Source organism: Alligator sinensis, unplaced genomic scaffold, assembly GCF_000455745.1.
Source record: "Alligator sinensis unplaced genomic scaffold, ASM45574v1 scaffold321_1, whole genome shotgun sequence".
NCBI lineage: Eukaryota > Metazoa > Chordata > Crocodylia > Alligatoridae > Alligator > Alligator sinensis.
Window position 1 is genome coordinate 2,481,820 of NW_005841969.1, and position 20,828 is coordinate 2,502,647.

Sequence of the window (20,828 nt, forward strand, 5' to 3'; positions counted from 1 at the left end):
GCTGGCTACTGAGGCTGCCTTTGTCCCAGGAGCTACGTGTTGGCCACACGTCCCCTGTCTCCCCAGTGGCAGGAGGCACAACATGGCGTTGTGCAGCTCCCAGGGTAAAGGTAGCAGGGTGGAGAGCTCCAGCCCTCAGTGGGCAGTCCGCCTTCACCCTGTGCACAAATCCACAGGGCACATGCCCCCCATGCCTCACCCCTGGGGTGAGGGGTGTGTGCAGTGGAAGGGAGCCGGCCCCTCTCCCCCGCACCTCTACCCAAGTCTTCTGTGGCTCCCTCCCACAACCCATCCTGGTCCTGGCCCAGGGGTTCCATTCACTGCAGCTCCTGCCCCTTCCCCTTCCTCAGTCTGTTCCCCCCCCTCCTGCATCCGTTGTCTTTTTCCTCACCCCCTCCCCTCCACAGACTTATCTTCTGGGTGCTGCTCTACACATTGCCAGGGTGCATTCCTGGCTGTGTACATGCAACTGCACGCCTGCATGCAGCATCCTGATATGGCACCCACATATTGGTGCACCTGTAGTGTGTGTGTGTCCCCTTCCTCTTTCCTGCTTCACTGCTGTACAACTACTTTGCACTGCCACCACTGCCCCACTGGGCGGCCCAGAGGCAGTGATGATGATGGCAGAGAGGAGCCCAGGCCTGAGCTCCAAAACCATGTGCGTGATTAACGTGCTAAAAAAAATGAATGTGTTAATTGGTTCTTGCATTAATTGTGCATGGTAATGGTGATTAATAGACAGCCCTTAAGGCTTTTCCCAGTCACCATGGCATTACCCCTGAAGTGAAAACTACCTGTAACAACAGACTCTGCTCAATTTGCTCTGCACCAAAAGACACGAGGAACACATTTAGCATGTTGGAAGCCAATTGAAGAATAAACAATTTGAGGAATTTTAACATTTAAACTGAAGAATTGTAGCAGTGAGAATCTCTTGTGGTAAATACCTTGTACCTGTTCAGACATATCACTTAACATAATAAGTTAGTCACAGCATTTTATATAATTATTTCAAATAATTCATTCTGGGCCCAACTGGAGCTTTCCCATAACAAGTGGAATACAGTTGTGCTCCCCTAAAACATTAGCAAGAACTTGACTCTGACTCAGAATCAGCGTACTCCCTGGCTTCCCCATTGTTCTTGTTGGAGGGGAAGAAATAATCTTGCCAGCCCGGTGTAGATGATCTTCCCTCTATGCTACCTCAGGATTTCTATATTGGGCAATATAACACTCGCCAGCATTGCTCATTCACTTCCTACCCATTTCATACCCCCAGAAAGTGTGGAAGGAAGCTTATCATCCATAGCTCTAAAAAATGTGGTGAAGGCGGCCTGTATTATTGTGCTATTTTACAGATTGTGAAAGTGACTTGCTCAAGTCATATAAGGGCTTGGGACAGAAATTACAGATAAACCAGTATAAGTGATTGGAAACTAGTTTAAACCTGTAACAGAACAGAAGTTCAGTGCACAAAGGCCATTTTCAAAATGACCAAACCTGGTTTAAGAAAGACCTGGCTGAATGTAGTTCCAGATTTAACTGATTTATGTTAAACTGGTCTATCAAACTTCTGTCCTAGATTCCCTTCTGACTCAAATTACCTCGCATTCCCCCAGCATCCCAGGATGCTTTGCGGCCCCTGCAAAACTCCCCCTTATAAGGCATCCTGCTGGAACAGGGCTCACACTCTGCTGCTCAAGCCCAGTGCTTAGCTGGCCCTGCCCCCAGACTGTCACAGATTTGAGTCAGCAAAGCCTCTGCTTCTGCTTCCCAGCCTGCATCTTGCCTGCGCCTGTCAGCCCTGCAGGCAGTGGGGGAGGGAAGCAAGGGAACAGCCCTGCCCCAGGGAGCTGAGGGAAATCTTCCCTCCTCCCTCCTACTTTCTCATGTGGCCCGACATCACTGCTTCATCACTGCTGCAGGTGAGAGGGGGCAGAGAATTCCCCTGGGCAGAGCAGCTCCAGACTAAGGGGCCCTGAACTGTGCCAGGTAAAGCCCCCTGAGGTGTATGGCTCCCCCCATGCTTGGCTGTGTGGGCTGGCACCCGGCCTGGGGGAATGCTCCTCCCTCCTACCTGCAGAAGTGGTGGGGCCAAGCAGCTGCCCAGTCATGTAGAGGAGAGGGAGTGGGAAGATTCCCCTTGGCTCTCTGGGGCAAAGCAGTCCTGGGGTGGGGCATGGGCAACTGGTGCCTCCTTAGTCTCGGGGAGCACAATTTGTGGACAGGCCTGGAGGCGGGCCAAACGCCCCCCGCAACATGCTGCTGGCCCATACAGCAAAAAAACTGTATCAGGGTCAGGCGGGGGGAGGGGGGTACAACACGCCTCTCCCTGGGCTGCCCCCCACCCCACAAAAGCCCCAGGCTTACCTGCGTCCCAGCAGCAGGAACAGCACCTCTGCTGGGGGATCGGAGCATGCTCTTTATGGGTAGAGAGGGAGAGGGAGGGGCTGCATGGGGGAGGGAGGCGGGGCAGCACTGTGGTTGGCCGGAGTTCTCTCTGATGCTTTGGGCTCCAGAGTGCTGTTAGGGAGGGCAGGGCTGGGTAGAGAAGCAGAGCATGGTCCCCGGCCATACAGTCAGACTGGCAGGGATCTGCTCCATGCCTGGCCCTGTCCTGAGTGGTGCTGAGTTGGGGTGCATCAACGGGCCCCCCAGAACTTTCAGGGGCCAATCTCAGGGTGGTCACATGCCCCCCCATGTCACCTGTGGGCTGGGGGACTCTGGGCTCCCCCATACTGCATGTCTAGCTGCATGGATGTAGAACTGGCTTGGGGGAATGCTTCCCCCTTACCACCTACAGCAGTGGTGGAGCCAAGACTCCTGGCTGTATAAGGGAAGGGGAGTGGGGGGAGATGCCCTTGGTGCAGGGGTTCCCCTCTGCCAAGGTAGTCCTGGGCTGGTGGATCCCAAGATGAGCTGGGCCAGGGGAAGCCCTCCAAGGCTCATCCTGTACACCCTCCCCCCATACACTGAAGCACAGATCAGCCTGGAGGAATGCTCCCTTCCCACCTGCGGGAGTGGTGAAGCCAAGCCACCAGCAGTGCTGCTCCCTGGGACAGGGCAGCTCCAGGCTGGGGGACCCTGATCTGGGCCAGAGAAAGCCCCACAAGGTGTGGGACTCCTCCCAATGCTCCCACACCCAGCTGCATGGGTATGGGACCAGCCCAAGGGAATCCTTCCCCCTTATCTCCTGTGGCAGCAGCAGAGCCAAGTTACTCTACTAGGCAGGGGAAGGAGAGTGGTGGTGGGGGGGAATTCTCCTAAACTCCCTGGGGCAGGGAAGCCCTGGATTGAGTGACCCCTGGCCAGGGGAAACCCTCTGAGATGTGGGGTTCCCTCCCTCATGGACAGATGCATGGCTCAGGTGGGCCGGCACAGGGACAGGGGCTCCTTCCCCCACTATTGCCAACCTTGGTCATTTTCAAAGGGCCTAGGCTAAGGTGCAGAAGTGTTGCTAATCAGAAGGCCCAAAGGCTGTTTCTAAGTGACTGTAGTGTGAATCTTTGCAGATGTGACAACTAACTTGGTGTAGTCTTCTGTGTCTTTCTCCAGTACATCTCATATGGGGATTCCTCTCTAGCCTCGCAGTTATTCTTAGGGATGAACAGCTTGGTTACTGGAACGACTTCAGGTCAGTTCACCAGGGGGTCTCGCCTGCCACGTCTTTGATGATGGTTGCCTTCAGATTGGGAGGGTGATGTTTTGGTCCCGCCTCCCCTTAGCGTCTCCCCTTGGTCGTTCCTGCTGTTCTGCCTTTGTGGGACTCCAACCTCCCCTACACCCTGCCGAACGCTAACCTTGATGTCGTCACCTGTGTTGTTGAGGCTGATGTCCTATGCCATCTTTGATGCTCAAGTTCCTAGAATATGATGGCTGCTGGGTGTGAGAGATGTTACTATCCCGAGCATTTCCCCCGGCCTTCCTTCTTTCCAATTACACAATGTCCGGTTTCAGCACCGGTCTATCCTCTGCTGCGTCGCCTCTGCCCCAGGCTTGGTACTTGCTGTCTGTCAATCTTGCCTGTATCCCCGCTCCACTGAGGCCTGCTGGGCTCCAGTCTCCGCTGCCGGCTTCCTCGGTCCACATCAGCTCTGTGGACAAATCCTCGGGCCCCCTTTGGCCCTGCGCTATCGTGGAGACCCCTTCTCGGGGTATCCACCAGGTCTCCTCACTGAGATTACTTGTGTTCTCTGGCCCCTCTGGGCTGGCTGGGGTCACCACTTCCAGTCCCCCCCACTTGTCTTCTGCTGGGATTCTTATCCTGGATCCGGGGGTCTGGCTGCCCAATTGGTCCTAGCACGCTGTTATAAAGCATGCCCACACTGATGGGGTTGTCGATCCCAGATCTCCAGGGCTTGGCCATTTTTTTTCGTTTTTGTATTTCTTGTGGTGGCTCCACCTGCTGCGGTTTTGCTTTCGCCGCTTTGATCTTCTGGTGCAGCATCCTGCCACCTCCGCTCCATCTCAGGTAAGTCTTTTCCACACTTGGTAAGCAAGTAAAGAAAGCCATCCAACACAATTAAACAATAACAAGGCCTGAAAGGAGATAAGAGAAGACCGTACATTAAATAATCCATATACACTATATCATACCTTTATCTTGAAATAGTAGTAGTAGTAATTGATGTTACCAAATGTATTAGATGTTATTTTGCTATAATAGATATATTTTTGTTAAAATGCTTAGATAATTTGTAAAAACAAAAGCAGCCTTGTCAGATAAGACCATAACGAAAGGTAAAGAAGAAACAGGAACAGCATTCCACAATGGGAAAGGAAAGGAGATAATAAACCCCCACTCTTTTCCAAGGATATAAATCCCAACTAACTGACACCTTCCAAGTCCACAAGAAAACTGGTTCAGTCTAGTTCCAAAAGTTTCAGTGAAACAAAGAAATGTAAATAAAACAAATCAGGGATCATTTATTAGAATATTAAAACCAGCCATCTATAAATGTTGACCATTGGCTGGAGGGAAATTTGGAGAATTCAGCGAATTCAGGAAGACTTGCTGCCAATCTGTGCGCCACCCTCCTCCCACCTCTCAAATCTCCCTGTCTGGTATAAGTGCAAATCTATGTTGTGCTGTCATGGGTAGCCAGAGACTTTGGGGTAAATGTTTGTTTTCATGTTTTAAGGTAGAAGCAAATAAAAGGTTGGGCTGTAGACCTGTTTCTGCCTCTTTTATCAGTAGTCTACCAACAAGGTTACCTGTAATCTGGGTAGCATATCCTGCAGGGGACAGGCTGGGCAGCCAATCAGGGACGGTCCCTGCTTGGCTTGGTTTACCTGGACTCAGGTATGGCTGACAGACTGGGAAGCGTGCTCAAGTGCCCCATGTCTTCTGGCCTGGGCCAGTGCAGGCCTCTGCCTGTCTTTCCCAAGTGAAAGCTTAGAGAAACCTGTGAAGATTGGATCGACTCTGGCTCAAGCTTTTTGATTCTCTGTACTTAGCCAAGAAGCCTGTGGCAGAGCTTGAATGAGAACTCAGTTTCTTGAGTTCCACCCTCATGTGTTGTTACCTTCACTATAGGTAACCAGCACAGGAAAGTAAAAAAGGCACTTTGTATCTTGTTATTCTCTTCCCTGTGTGTGCCATGATTTTATACTCTGAGCATGTATAGCGAAATCTAGCAATTGAAAATTAGGGGATACATTCAAACTGATGTAAATGGCATAACCCTACTGATATAGAGGAAACTGTATTATTTTTAACAAGCTGCATTTGGCTTTTGGTGTCTTATTTACCTTCATCCCTCCTTAATAATTCAAATCAATTTCTGTTTTCCTACTTACTTTATAATTTTATATCCATTTGCTTTTAGGAGAATGTGTACGATGCTCCTTCTGTCTTGTATTACATGCGTACTGTACTGAGCTGGTAAATGGTTTATAGTAGAAGCACTATGTATTTCTGCAATTGCCTGCTCTTGGAATGTTTATCTGTGCTCGAGTTGTCTGGCTATTGTAAAGCTACTTGAAATGATTCATGGGTCTGACAGATGTCTGGTACAGCTGGATGTGTCCTTGATTATCCCAAAAGTCTGGACAACACTGTCATTCACCATTGCTCAAATTATCTCTGTATTGACTGCAGAACCCTCTGTGACAGTACTGTAATGGCTAATTACCCAAGATACCTCTGATACTTACTTTATAATGGTTTAGAAGGGCAGAGGAGAGAGACAGAGGAAAAACACACCAATAAAAGTTACACCTTATTCCTTCAAAAGTATATATGCCTCACTCTACACAAGAATATGCTGAATAGGCTAATGAAATCAAGGTCTACCTTTTTATAAGGAATAGATTTCCAGAAAATAGATAAAGAGGAAATAAAATCTAAAGAGTCCTGACAATGATAAATTATAGACAATAGAAAGAGCTATTAGCTGGGGGAGAATTGTATGTACAACATACTTGAAAAAAGGATGATGAGCAGGCATTTGCCTGCTTCATATGTTGCTGAAAAAAGAACATGTTCTGTTTAGCAAACAACAAAGAGAGGGGGATGGGGATAGATACTGAAGGCCTACCAGAATAAGGCTTGAAAACAGAGATTTCATTTTTTTCCTTCTAATGCCATAAATTAGCACATTTTGACAAACATAGTTCCCACAAAGTGTGTGTGTGTGTGTGTGTGTGTGTGTGTGTGTGTGTATGTATATATATATATATATAAAGAAAAAAGGTGAGGGAAGAGAGGGTACAAAATCCCATTTTGACTTTTAGTGAAGATGATGAGTTCCCAGGAGGGCAGATAAAGCAGAGTTAGAAGAGCCTTTCACACAAAGCATACAGTAATTTGCCACATCCTGTCCAAGCTGTGTTTGAATGTCACTCCTATCTTAATTGCTAGACTAACAAAGCTATTCTCTGTTATGCTCTACCTTAATTCCTCTGATGCAAGAGAAAAATCTTTCCACCTTACCAAGAACTCCAAAGTCCACGTCGGCCTATGCACAGTCAATAATAGGATTTGGAGTTATTGACAGAACAATTCAAGGCAGACTTCGGAATTCTTGGTGGAATGAAAGGAAAAAAAGATTCAAAGGGAAGTGACACTTTCCCCAGTTTATCTGTTTGGATTATGACAAGGGAGACATGTTGCTGTTTGACAACTGCTGCAAGGAAACTTGTCTGTGTGCAAGTAAGGTTTGCTTAGCATGCAGATAGGTTCTTAACGACTTAACCAAAATAAAAACTAATAACAACCATCTTACATTTTTCAATCTATATTTTGTGTTATTCAGGTTGGATCTAGATTAGAACAGCACCTGTCACTTTTCTTCCCTTGAATTTTGGGAAGGTCAGATGAAGGTCTGTGGTGAAATCCTGGCTCCATGGGAGAGAACAGCAACATTGTTATCTCCACTGGAAACTGCACTGCACTTCTAGATCCTGTCCAGCTCTGGGCATTCTCTGTAGTGCGCTGAACCAGGAACACTGAGTCCAGAGTTCTTCGTTATATGGGGATGTTTATAGTCAAACCATTTTCAGGTTAATATTTGGTAATTCAGGCCCTATTTATTTATATTTTCTTTAAAAGGGGTGGGAGAGGAGCCAGAGAGTTTTGATATTGTGTTTCCCAGAGATATTATTTATCATTGTTCCCTTCAATGTTAAATAAATTGTAAATGATGTACTGAATTCCTGATCAGAATTTTGGATGTCATTTCAGAGAAAAAATATAGACGTTCACTGCTTTGGAAAACTATGATGAACAGTTAAATTATGACACACAATATATACAAAGATACGTGTTTTTTCTCTTGTTCATCAATTTGTTTACTGATAGTCCGCAAAGAGCTTGCAATTTCTGTGTATTTGTTTATTTTAAATTATTCATAAAACAATATCTGTGACTAATTTTCTAGTTCTGGGAAAAGAAACAATATATATTTACTAGTACAAATTCAAAATGTGTTGATGCTTTTTATGTTTGTATAGGGTCCTCTGCATAACTCTTATAATTAACGTTCTGGTGTTAGCACTCCAGTTTCAAATTCAGATTTTCCTTTTCATGCTTTTTCATTGTTTCCCAAAAGCTCAATTTTCACAAGTACATCTTTTTCTGAATTTGCCATAAGATTTGCAGAAAACAAACACAAAGATGGTGAATGCAAAAAGAATTCATGATTACTATCAGAGTAGAAAATGGCAAACAGTGGTTTGAGTTCCAGTTATTGTTATGCTTGTAGAAGGCCCACAAAGCCTCTTGTTCTACTACATCCTGATCAATGAGGTATTGCAAAAGCAAGGTCAGCCCAGGCATCATTATACTGATAAACTAAAAAATAAGAGGCAAGACCCATTTATGGTATAAACTGATATAATTCCATTGACTTCAGTGCAGCTATACTGTTTTACACTAATTAAGATTCTGGCCCCATTAAAGAAATCTGATTAAGTATACTCCATTAAAAGGTTTAATTGGAATCACATCCATATCTTCACTTTTTTTGGTTTACTCTTGCAAAACTAAAACTCAACTAAGATGGTTCTGAAAATACCCCATAATATGGTACCTGGGAATGATTCTGTACAAAAGGTGGACTCTGTATTCTTCCAAGGATGGAAAAAACAGCTGGTTCATTCCAGAATGGGAAGGGATGGCCTGGGAATAAGTGGAACAAGCAAACAAGAGACCTGTTGACTCAGTCAACCAACAAGTAGCCCCAATTAGAATTTAAGGGTGTCAGTCCCTGGAGAAGAACTCCTTTGCTATACTGACTGCTTTAATCTCTGGGAGTGTCAGGCCTTAATGCTGTATGCTAATGCTTTTCATTTGTGAAGTGCTTAAGAAATATTTCTTAACTAAAATGCAGACCCACAAAGAGGTAAGGATTAAAAGGTATTTTTCCCCTTGCCGCAAGTTTGAGTGAGTTATACACAGTATGCTAGTAAATTTAAGTTCTAGAAATGGATTAAGTATGTAACTGCAAACTGTCAGGCCAGAATAAAATGGCGAATGAAAATTCAACGACTCCTAAGTCTTTTCTGCTGGAAATGCATTAGTCTCTCTCATATTACGTAATTGAGTTAGGTGGACAGGAAGGAGGCTAATTTCACATCACTGTTCTACCTGCTAGATGAATAGAGATAGCTGATGATGTCTAAAACCCTGAACATGTTTTTTTATGTAAGATTTTGAGCCGTAACATTTTCTAATGCACCAAATTTCAGGTTTGTGCTCCCCAATGGCACTTCAGCACAAAGATTATGTTAGAGGTCAGTCTATCAGATTTGGGCTCATCATGTCTAATTGTATGCAAGGGTCTGGAAGCTGGGCCTAAAATTTGCAATCTGAGCTAGAGGCTGTGTCCTCAGCGACAGGTTTTGGCCCTAGGCACTGATATGAACAAAAATATGGATGTACAAACCTAGAAGCAGCTTTAGAAAATCTGACACACAATGTCTGTCTACACAAGATTCTAATCACAAACATTCACACAGGTAGGCTTTTTATCTTTAGGCTTGATTCTCCAGTTACATTAAGGGAGGAACTTCTATTTGTTAATATGAGGAAATGCAGAAATAGACGCTCAATTCATTAGTGCTCAGTTGTGGTTTTATGACAAGGCCTCTGTACAGGCAGCACATTGTTGCCTTGTCCCAGAAGGAGACTGGGAAGAAGACTTGGACTCAGAATCACAATCCGCCTCCTAGATCCGTCTGTACTGCAGGATGGTAGGAAGTGGAATGCCACTTAGTGTAGCTTTTTACCAGGTTTAACACAGAGGCCCCTGGCATACTGCCAAAGTTGCACCAATCAGCAGGACGCGTTGGGATGGAGCCAGTAGCCATCTATATCCACTTCTTCCCACTAACTCCTAGCCGTGTGTGGAGATGGGGTAGCCCAACAGAAGCTGTTCACCCCACCTCACCATGGTAAGCTTTACTCTGACTTTATGTAAATAACTGTTTATTTTTATGGTGGATTTATTTTTAAATCCCAGGGCCCTTATGCTTGAAAAGAAACATCTGCTGGAATGCACCAAACCGCTTACCCAAGGAATACAAATAATAATGGCATTCTTTGCTTTGAATGAATTTTGCTGATAAGTCTTGGACCAAGATTTTCTAAGTTGCTAGAGATTTTGAATGTCATACTTAAGACACCCCTAGAGGCCTAATTTTTAGAGGGCAGGTCCCTCAGCACGTTTTGAAAATCAGGCCTTGAAGGAATCTCAGATTGGGTTCCCAAAAAACAAGGGACCCTCTTACGAGTAATATTTGAAAACCTTGGCCTTAAAAATTGAACAGCATGGTCTAGCCTAAACAAATCATAATGAAATAAATAACCTGTATAATTACATGGCAGCAAAGTTAACTATACCCATACATTATCTTATAAATAGTCCGAGTTTTCAAATAAAACCAATTGTTAGAAAAATAATTATTTTCCAAAATACTAGTGTCATGACCCAAAAGGCATGATTGTGTGTGTGCGCTTCGGCACCAGAATTATCCCCGTCAAGTTGCAGAGCATTGCACGGGAGATTTTCCTGTAGCAGAGGAAACCCCGGTGCAGGGACGAGTTTCCCGCCTTTTCTGCAGCTTCTTTTGCAGAGTGCATTGCTCGAGTTGCAAGAGGAATGCACGGTGCAAAAGAGTTCCCGCCACCGGTATGCAAATTCGTTCCCCGTGATTGGCTAGTGCTAAATTATTCACACATGGCGGCTAACAATTGGCCTGTTAGCCGTATAAGAGGCTTGAGCGGTTTCCGCCCAAGCCGAAGAGGACTCCACATCCATCTCGTGGGGACTCTGGGTACACGGCAGGGTAATAGAAACCCTGTGTGAGATCCAGAGGAGCGTGGCGGCCTGATCCACCACCCACCTCTTCCTGTCTTCGAACGCAACTTTTATAAGACGTACTTACAATTTCTATTTTGGTGGCTCGTTCACCCAGAGCATCCGGAGCTCTGCACCGTGGAGCCTAGCAACCTCCACGAGACCGTCTGTGTTGTTTGTCTGTAACTGCAACTTAATCAAGCTTTCCAGCCTACACCATTGCCATCTCGGTGTAAGTAAACAATCTTTTAAACTACCGCTACGCGTCCGTGCCTAATTCCAGCTCGAAGGCCTTCCCTCTCCACCCCGGCGTGCCCGGGCTGCTGGCCACAGCCCGCGTGCAGCGCAAAAAGGGCTCGGGTTGTTCCCGGCCCGCACAACTAGTAGTTAGTTAAATTTTATTCCTCTCCCCCCACTTCCCAGGCATAATGGATCAGATTGTGGTTAACACTGAGTAATTGGTGTACTGCTGTCATTAAAATGAAAAATATCAAACTATAGTAGCTTTATCCTTTAAAGCCTGTACTAGTAAAAATTAGTTTAAACTTTGAACATTTTTTTTTCTTTTAGGAGACTTAGGGATTGGTGGGGGGGAAGGAGGAAAACAGGAGGCTTTGCAAAGAGGGAAGCAGCCTGAGATCTGCAGAGGAGGAGTTCCCTCCTGATCATGTCCCTGGTTTCAAGGCAATTATTGAGAAGGTAGTCTATTAAATATCTCTTATGCTTTCTTTGTAAAAGGTGCAGGCAGGAAGTGAACTGAAGAACACATTCTAAAAATGAATTTAAAAAATGTTCATTTTAATCATAACTTCCTTTACTCTGCAAAAATATCTTATTCATTTATGACTTAAAGTTTCATTATAATTTTACTTTAATACCTTACATTAGGTACTTGGCAGGAAGCAGATTAAATATGCATTTTGCAGCTGGGCAAATGGAAAACTGATAATATTTAAATGCTGATACATGCAAAGGTTTTGCTGTTTCTCCCTTACCGCAGTTTGTATTGCTGTTTGCTCTACAACTTTTTCAATACCTGAAGAGCTTTAGTTTAATGACTAGAAAATTGGTTATGTTTACTCCAAGACTAAGTATTTTTCCTCCCTCTCCGGCACATTTAAAATAAGGGATAAGTACCTTAGTTTGTGTAAGATCCTTATAGATCTACTATGTTTCAGGATTAGTATTGCTGGTAAGGTCACTGCAACTTTCTTAAAAGCTGTCATACACATTTACAATGCCAATGATTAAAAATTACTAATATTTTATAAGCTTATATATTATAAATATATATATGAAATTTCCCAACAATGCTAGCAACCTTTACAGCTATGTATTTAAAACAGACTTTGATTACATCTAATCTGGTAAAAAAACAGAATCATCAGCATGTTTATTTCACCTACAGTGATCAAAAGCAAAATAATACATCAAATCCCTAAGAAGGAGTCACAAAAGACCTTTAAATAACTCAACTTTCTACCATATTTTATTATCCTTTCCTAGTTTTATAGCATTATCTGCCATAGAAATGCAGGGAGATTTGTAAAACACTATAGCATTTAAGTCATTACATTTTATAGCTAATTTCTAATGTGGATTTGATTTTTTATGAGCAGAAAAAGAATCTAATTTGCATTAGTGACAGTAACTAGAGAAATTTAACACCTGGCACTGGTTGTACCAGAAATTGAATATTAGCTGCTTGGGTGCTAAAAAAAGGCATTCATACCTTCAAGGGGGATTTTTCATTTATTTATGCTGTGCTCTCGTGTTTATCATTACAAAACTGTTCTTACATCATGATGGAAGAAAACTCTCAGGAAGGCAAAAATATTGTGCACTTGACAAAGGGAGTTTGTAGCAACAGCAGCAAAATGAATCATTTATACATTTAAGAATGTGCAAACCCAGAAAAAAATCTCCAATGAGATATAAAATTAGAATAGCAGCAATGCAAAGTCAATTACTTTCTACAACTCCTCTCTTTATTTATTTATTTGTAGATGCTCCAATTTTCTTGGAGCAGTGCAGGAAAGCAAAATTAAATCTCTGATAAAAATATAGCTGATATGAAAGAGGATCACATTTTTTTATCTGAACAATCCACATGTTTGCAAAGTGCAGAAAATTAGGAGCTGCAAAATAGGCAAAGCCAGTGTAAAATGATATGGGAAGTGACACTTTACATAGCCAGCTACAATTAACACATTGATGGCATTTTGCTTGGCTCCTTGCAGTGATAATGCTGTTGTCAAATGTGTTTAGTGCACCAAATCTCCTGGAGCCTTCAGCTAGGCAGCAAGCTTTTGACAGATTGAAGGTTCGGAGATAGGCTATCATGACAGATGGAAACTGGCACCGATGTTCAGCTTCCGCCGATCACAGGGGACCTGCCCCCCTTATTCTTCAGGGCTCAGCTCTGCAACCTTCCCCCTTCTGATGAAAGCAGGGGATGGCATTGTTAAATAGTGCATCTGTGTGAGTTAGACTACTCTGATGAAAGCATAAGGCAGACGCTCTGTGAAGCAAAAGACAGCCTCTGCTCTAACTGCATTTTAGATAGACTTGAGGAAGACTCTAGGGAGCTAGGATAAAACTTTGGTAAATTTCAGACAAAAAGAAAAAGCCCATGCTAACCATTAAACGTTAGTTCGTATAGATCTATATTCATAGACTGGAGAAATCTATACATGCCAGCTACCACAAGCTATTTCTTGGGGTCTGAATAGTAAGCTCCTTATTTTTATTATTGTTTTGATCATTTATTATTATTTGGTTTGTAAAAACCATGCATTTCACAGCCCATCCAAAAAGCAGATTCAAATGGGAGATGGATGGAGAGAGCATGTTTTGCTTTGTGAAGGTCCAGCTTGCTCAGAAGCTAATTCAATTATTAGAAGAGGCTGTTCTTGCAACTAGTCTGGATTCTTGGATGCAGTGTTAAAAGCAGGGTGGGGGCTTGTATTATTGAGCTTTACACAGCTGGGCATAAACAGGCAGATAATACCATTAATTAACCTTTCACCCCCCACACACCTTTTGATGAAAAGCATTTCTCATTTTATTTCATCAGCCCCAGGATATTTCAAAGGCATTTCTCCTCACTATATTTGTTTCTTTCAATCCCTGACAAATTCCTGTTTGATTTCTTTAAACTGGGTTGTGGAGTCTTCCTTTTTGCTGTCTTAATCTTCAATTCCACTCTCGCTGATATAGTATTTGGAGCAGCATACTGCAGCCCATTTGAGGTATGATAATCAGCTGATTAGCTAGTGAAGTCGTTTTCCCTGAGGCTCTTTTGTGTGCAAAATCCTCACACTCAATTGACATGTGGACATCATAAAGCTGATGAAATGCAATTGTAATGAACAAGAGGGAGAGGCATCTGCAGCAGTCTAAATGAAGGACCCTTCCCTCTCGACATGCTAATTCAGAAAATCTGATCTTAACTTGTACTCCCTCTGGATTCCAAATGGATGTGAATCTCCATGAATGCATATTCAAAATAGTGTATTAGCCTCAGTAGCTAGTGAAATTGGAGCCTGGATGGACCAATTCTAATTTCAAGACAGATTATACTGCATCAAACGTAGTAATGATCTGACAGTTCATTTGTGACGAGAGTCCTACAGTCAAGGTTTAATGCATGGACAGACGCAGGTGTGCAGCTAGCACCAACCAGATCTCTCAGACAGACCAAGGGCTGCTGTCAAATTATCCCAGTTAAAAAAGTCTGATGCATGAGGAAAGGTGAAACAGATTTAAGAAATTAATGCCTTCATATTTAAAACATCTTGTAACAATGGTTCACTAGCTGTGCCAGAGTTATTATGGTGTCACATTTGCACAGCTATGCAGTGATTATGAAGTATCCTTTTTGCAACCCAGTATATTGAGGTCTATACAAATTTGCTCCTGGATAAAATTAGATAACAAGGTCACAGGATGGGTCAATTTTAGTTGTTCCTAACAAAATTACTTTGCCCATCTGATAGAAGAACTTATACAATCCTGCCATTTAGTGCTTGCACTCGAAACCCTGGGACAATGCAAGTTCTGCATCAGCACAATGAGGGGGCAAGGGCTCATTGTGATCTGGAAATATTATTTTAATGAAAGAAAGGAGATATTAAACAGCATATTTTGTGTAAATATCTTTACTCATTTGAAATTACAATAAAATTGTATATTTCATACTGAACTGACCATGTAGGTAGAGAGGAACAAAATACACAGTCCTAAGGGTGTATTTCTGTGGAATACGCATTGAGATACTCCATCTATCTCTAAAGAAGAACAACTTAGCCTGTATGAAGCTCTGAGCTACCATAGATTGTCTGCATCTGGTACCCAAGCCAGCTCATTCAGAGCTAGCTCAAGGATCTCTACACTACACTGCATTGTGCACCATAGCCACATTCAGTGAGACAGTGCAGTGGTTAAGCTTTTCTAAGGGGGTCTGACCTTAAAATAATCCCCATCAGGCCAATTCCATGTTTAAGCCTCTGCAACACTATATAGTAAAAAATACATACAGCAGAAGTAAAAATAGCCCCCTTCTAGCTACCCTTCCCCATGGACTGAGAGTACATAACACTATTTGTTGCATTTATTTTCAATAAGTTGAAAAGGCTGCTATGTCTGTACAAATGTTAGTTCTACAAAGATTAAATGCAGATTCCAGGTCTTAAGTGTTTCCACTTTTATCTTTTCATGAGGCCATGATCTATAAGATTTCCTTTAAGTACAAGCTATTCCTACTCTTTTAGTGCTTTAACATGATTCTTTTAGCAATCCATAAAAAGTCTTAGTAGACATCTTAAGTATCTATTAACAAGATCGATTAGAATGGCTTTTGGTTAAATAATGGTTTAGCAAAAGCATAGGGGTGACATTTTTCCCTGTATGTCTGTAAATGTGTATTCAGAACTGGTGAACAGGAAGGACCATCTCTAGAGCAGTACTTCTCAACCCATTTTTCTTTCACTGTGGAAGCCCTTGTGGTGTATTATGTGGATAAGAGAGGAGCAAACCAGAGACAGATTAGTTGAGTGCATCTACACATGCTATTAAAATGACACGATAAACTCTGGTGCCGTTTGTACCAGATCCAGCTGCTCCCAGTGTCTACACATGTACCTGGGACCACAGCAGTTTGACCTTTGTGCCCCAGCCAGCTGTCACCATCTATATGAGTGTTTCAGTGTATGCAATTATTCCATCATAGGTTAGTACTGTCTCTGACAGTACTATCTTACAGCAGACTTAATTAATTTACTGTGCCCAGATACCAGTGCATGTGTAGAGAGTGATGCTTTACTGTGGAGCTAATGAGTCAACATTGTCTGGCTGGTTCCTCCCCTGGGGTTCACCACTGGATGTGTAGACAGTGCAGCCAGCAACACAATGGTGACTGACAGGCATCAGTCAACAAACCTGTCTCTCCTTGGGTAGCCCCAACAGCTCCGGGTGGAAGCGTGCCTAAAGGTGAAGTAGTTTAACCCCCTGGGTGAAGGAAATGTCCCCAGAGAAGCAGATGAGTCTGAATCCTGTTGACCAATAATACTCACACTACTGGGACCACACCCATCCAGAACAGGCACAGTTGTGGACACAAGGTGGGCACTTCCTTCCACTCAGAGCAGTGTTCCAGCTAGAAGCTGCAACAGGCCTATGCCAACCTTCTTGACCTTTGTCTTGTTATTGGAGTTCTGTAGTCCCTGCTGAGAAAGAAGGTGGAGGGCAACCCCTTTCTTCTTTGTTCTGCCTAGGTGTACGTGTCAAAGGTCTGTGCTCAATGGTTACTTGTCCTGCTGCAGATGGATCCAGGCATTTGGCAGCACTTACTGAGTCATGTTTCCTTTCATCTGTCAAGATGCTGGACAGCCATCCAATTAGTTGACTTGGCAGTAAAGCATACATGTCGACACACCCACTCAACAGTAATTAACTCCTGAGGTGGGGAAAGGGTCAGGTATAGTATCTTTCAAAAGAGCACAACTCCTGTTGAAACTGCATGGCCATGGGGAAGACTAAGCAAGCAGTGTGGAACTACAGAAGATGGCTTTGAGCTCTTAGAGATTCTAATATCTATGCAATTTTTGAGGGATCCATGGATCTCTTGTGCCAAGCCTTTCCTGTGAGTCAGCTAGTGGATTTGGGAGAAATTAACCCTACCCCAGAGTCCAAATTTGTAGGTTTTCTAGTCCTACATACGAAAAAAATGTTTCAGGGGATGATTATTTATGGTCATCAGTAACAAGCCAATAGCCCAGGCCACTCTCTTCTGCTGGATGGGTCAGAAATAGCTCTAATTATATACTTAGCTACATTACTCACATATATTTATTTTAAAAACTACATTGCTGCCATTTTGTGCCAGTTGTAACTGAATTATAGGAAAAAATACATCACCCACTGAGATCAATACTGACAACTTCTGCTTACACAATAGTTGAATTGGATATAAAATCAATAACAGAGTCTATCATTCCTGTGTAACTTTGGGCAAGTCATTTGAGTTATTCTGGGCTTCAGTTCTGTGTTTCTAAAATGGGGATAACAGTACCTCCCTGCCCTATGTCATTGGGATATTGTGGGGATAAAAATAATAAAGGTACTCAGGTATTATTCAGGTGTTAGGATGTTGGGGGCATCTGACACAGAGAGATTCTGTTGCAGTATTTGTAGTTTTGTCATTTTATAAGACAAATACAGGGGACTAGAGGAGACTTCTTCACTTGAGCCCTATTGAGCCAAATACTTTGTCTCTTGTAAAAAAAAATGTAGTAAATGGCAGAAAGAGGCTACGTGCAGAAGAAAACTCATCCCAGGTATACCTTGTTTATGGGTTTAGTTTTATTCATTTGAAACTATGTTTTTAAACTAGTGTCAAATATACATATACCTAAACATATAAAAACACAAAGTAGCAAACACAGGCAGCTATTTGATGATTATCCCTGACTGATCACAATCCAAAATGGCAGCAACTGGTTTTCTGTTTACTGAAGGTTATTAGGTGTCAACAGAAGTGGAGGAATACCAATGCAGTATAATGATTTTTTTTAAACTTTAGTTGAGATATTTTAAAATTTGTCAGCTTTAATAGTTAGAGAAGTACATAGTTCCCATTTTTCTACTCTGAGAACTCTTACTAAGGTAAGGAGAGATTTTCACATTCCCCTTTCCATAATAACGCCCCCCCCCCATGTTTTTGTATTATTCCAAATGCCAAGATGTGAAGAAGTACTATTTGATTATGTGTCCTGTTAGTATTTAGATCATACTCTACACATTGCTCAACCTTCAAGCCTGCCCAGGTGTGGCACAAACCATTAAAATGTCTGGTAAATGACTATAATGTGGAACACGTTGGTCCTATTGCAGGTCATGTTGCAAGCAAAAGGTAATAATAAATTAAAGATGTTTTCTCTCAGAGTGGGTCAAACCGGTTTGGCAGTCTGTAACCTAGTGATAAGTAGAAGCAGCTACAGATTTCAAACCTGGTTTTATTAAGTTTTTAAGGAAAACTTACTTAAAAAAAATCCATCATTAAGGGCTTGACTTGCAATGAAATGCAGATACTCAGCACTGTGGCAGAGTTTGGAGATCCTAACCAAGGCGAATAGGAAGTTTGATATTAGGAACCCCTCCTTATCTTTCTCATATTGTATGGGTTTCTACCCACACAATCTCAATATTCAGTTCATTTTGTTTTGATATACACTTCCTTATTTGCCTCATGCATGCATGGAATTCCCCCATGTTTCTCCCTAATAATATTACAGCCCCTATTTGTCATTTATTTGGGGCACCCAATTCCCCTATACAATGAATACAGAAGGCATCCCCTCTCTTCATATACACAATGAAAGTTCCCTGTCTTACCTTATTTTGGCTGCTGCTATTTTTGCTTCTCAGCTGCTGCAGCTCCAGGGGCACCCAGCCCCCATCTCTCTAAATTATAGAGAGCTGGGAAGAAAGAAGGACAGCTCCTTACAGTTGGGCTTGAATTTTCAGGTAGGAACAGTGTGAAGAAACAGGGAATGTACAGTCAGGGAGGTGAGAGTAGGAGGAACCCAGGAGTTCAGAGCAGGCTCCTTCACTCTTCTCCCCATGTAAACAGAAGGCTGAGCAGAGAGCCTCCTTTACTGGAAAGTCCAATTAATATGTCTACTCTCTCTGCAAGCTCATTTATAGCCTGTGATGAAGTAGCCTATAACCTACATAAGCTCATGGTTTTCTGAACAGGATAGTCTACAAACTATAACCTGCCCTGCTTTCTGAAAAACTCCTGCTGGTCTATGGCTAGCTCAGGTGCTGTCCTCTTGACAACTCTCTCTTTTCCCTAAAGGAGAGACCAGAGGACCAGGCTGTACCAAGAGTAGCATCTCCTCCTTCCCTACAGTAGCCATACATCACCTGTCTTTGTGGAACAACATCTCAGAGAGAGGGGATGTTGGCATGGGATGGGCAGGGTCCAACATAGGACATTAGCTGTAAGTAATATATCTACTGTACAGTAATATCTCAGTCTGTTTTGGATGTTTTTTATCACTAGATCCTTTGAATTAGTGTTTCCTATTCCAAACCTGCATTTTCTGAGGAAGCCCTTAAATTGTTTTTGAAAAATTCTAAAGGTTTTATTACCCTGCAACAGTACCTGCACGTTTGGGCACTTAAGGAGTTGCTTGTGTTCCATCTCTTTGCTTAACCACAGCAACACCTGTTTGGTAGGGGTGTGCAAAATGGGCCGTATTCAATTCAGATTTGGCCCAAATTGGGGACAGTGATTCGACTCGTTGATTAGAATCACTGTCCCCAATTTGATTTGTCTGAATCTGAAGATTCGATGCTGATTCACAGAATCAGCAATTCAGCCATAAACACAGCTTTAAATGTTTTTTCTACATACCTGGAAGTACCAGGCACACCTTGTGAATGCTGCAATGGTGGGGTGGATGGTATGTCCCACAGGAGCATGGCAGGGCCCCCCGTGTGCTCGGTGGCGAATCCGGAAGTGGACTGTACTTCTGATCCACTTCTGGGTCCGCTGCTGAGCATGCTGGGGCACCCCCCCACACCCCTCCAGCTCGGCGATTGACCATGGGAGGACCCTGGGTGTCCCCCCCGCAGACCCAGGAGGCACCAGTTGCCAAGACGGGGGGATGCGATGGGGGGAAGCAAGCTCCCTGGCAGACCCAGAAGTGGACGGGAAGTGCTTCTGGTCCACTTCCGGGTCTGCTGCCGAGCACACTGGGGACACCCCGCGCCCCCCCGGTGCTCCTGTGGGATGCCCCATCCGCCCCAGCATTTCAGCATTCATGAGCCGCCTGGTACCTTGAAGTATACAGAAAAAAACATTTAAAGCTGTGTCTATATCCAAATCGCCGAATCTTTCCACATCTCTCTCAATCGATTCAGAGGGTTCTAATTTGATTCAGAGAAATTAAAGGGTCTCCTGATTCAATCTGGATTTGGAGATTCAGCCACCAAATCGGGCCAAATCTCCACTGACTCGAATCAGTGACCAAAGCTTTGCACAGCCCTACTGTTTGGGTTAGTCTAGCTATGTTACATTTCCTAAATATTTTAAGTCTAAGTCACAGTCACAGAAATTATATCACCCTATCTAATAGTATACAGTTAATAGGATTAAGGTAATAATTTAAAACATTAATGAACTCAGTCCAAAGGAGAGGTGTTTTATAGATCTCCAGACACTCATCTTCTCTGGTTATAAGGTTCTCTTGATGAAGAACTGCTTTAAATCCTTGCTTCCAAATCCAGCAAGTCCTTATAATGCTGTGCTATCTTTGTTTTGCATATGACATTTTTGAATCACTAAAGCATTCAAATAATATTTTGCACACTTAAATAACACTTTTCATCTGCAGATAACAAAGGTGCATGAGAATCTTTATCCCATTTTTTTAAAGAGAAAAACAGAGTGGATAAGGGATTTGCCAAAGGCTATTGCAAAGTCAAAAGGATGCTAATCAACTGGATCCCACCACTCTT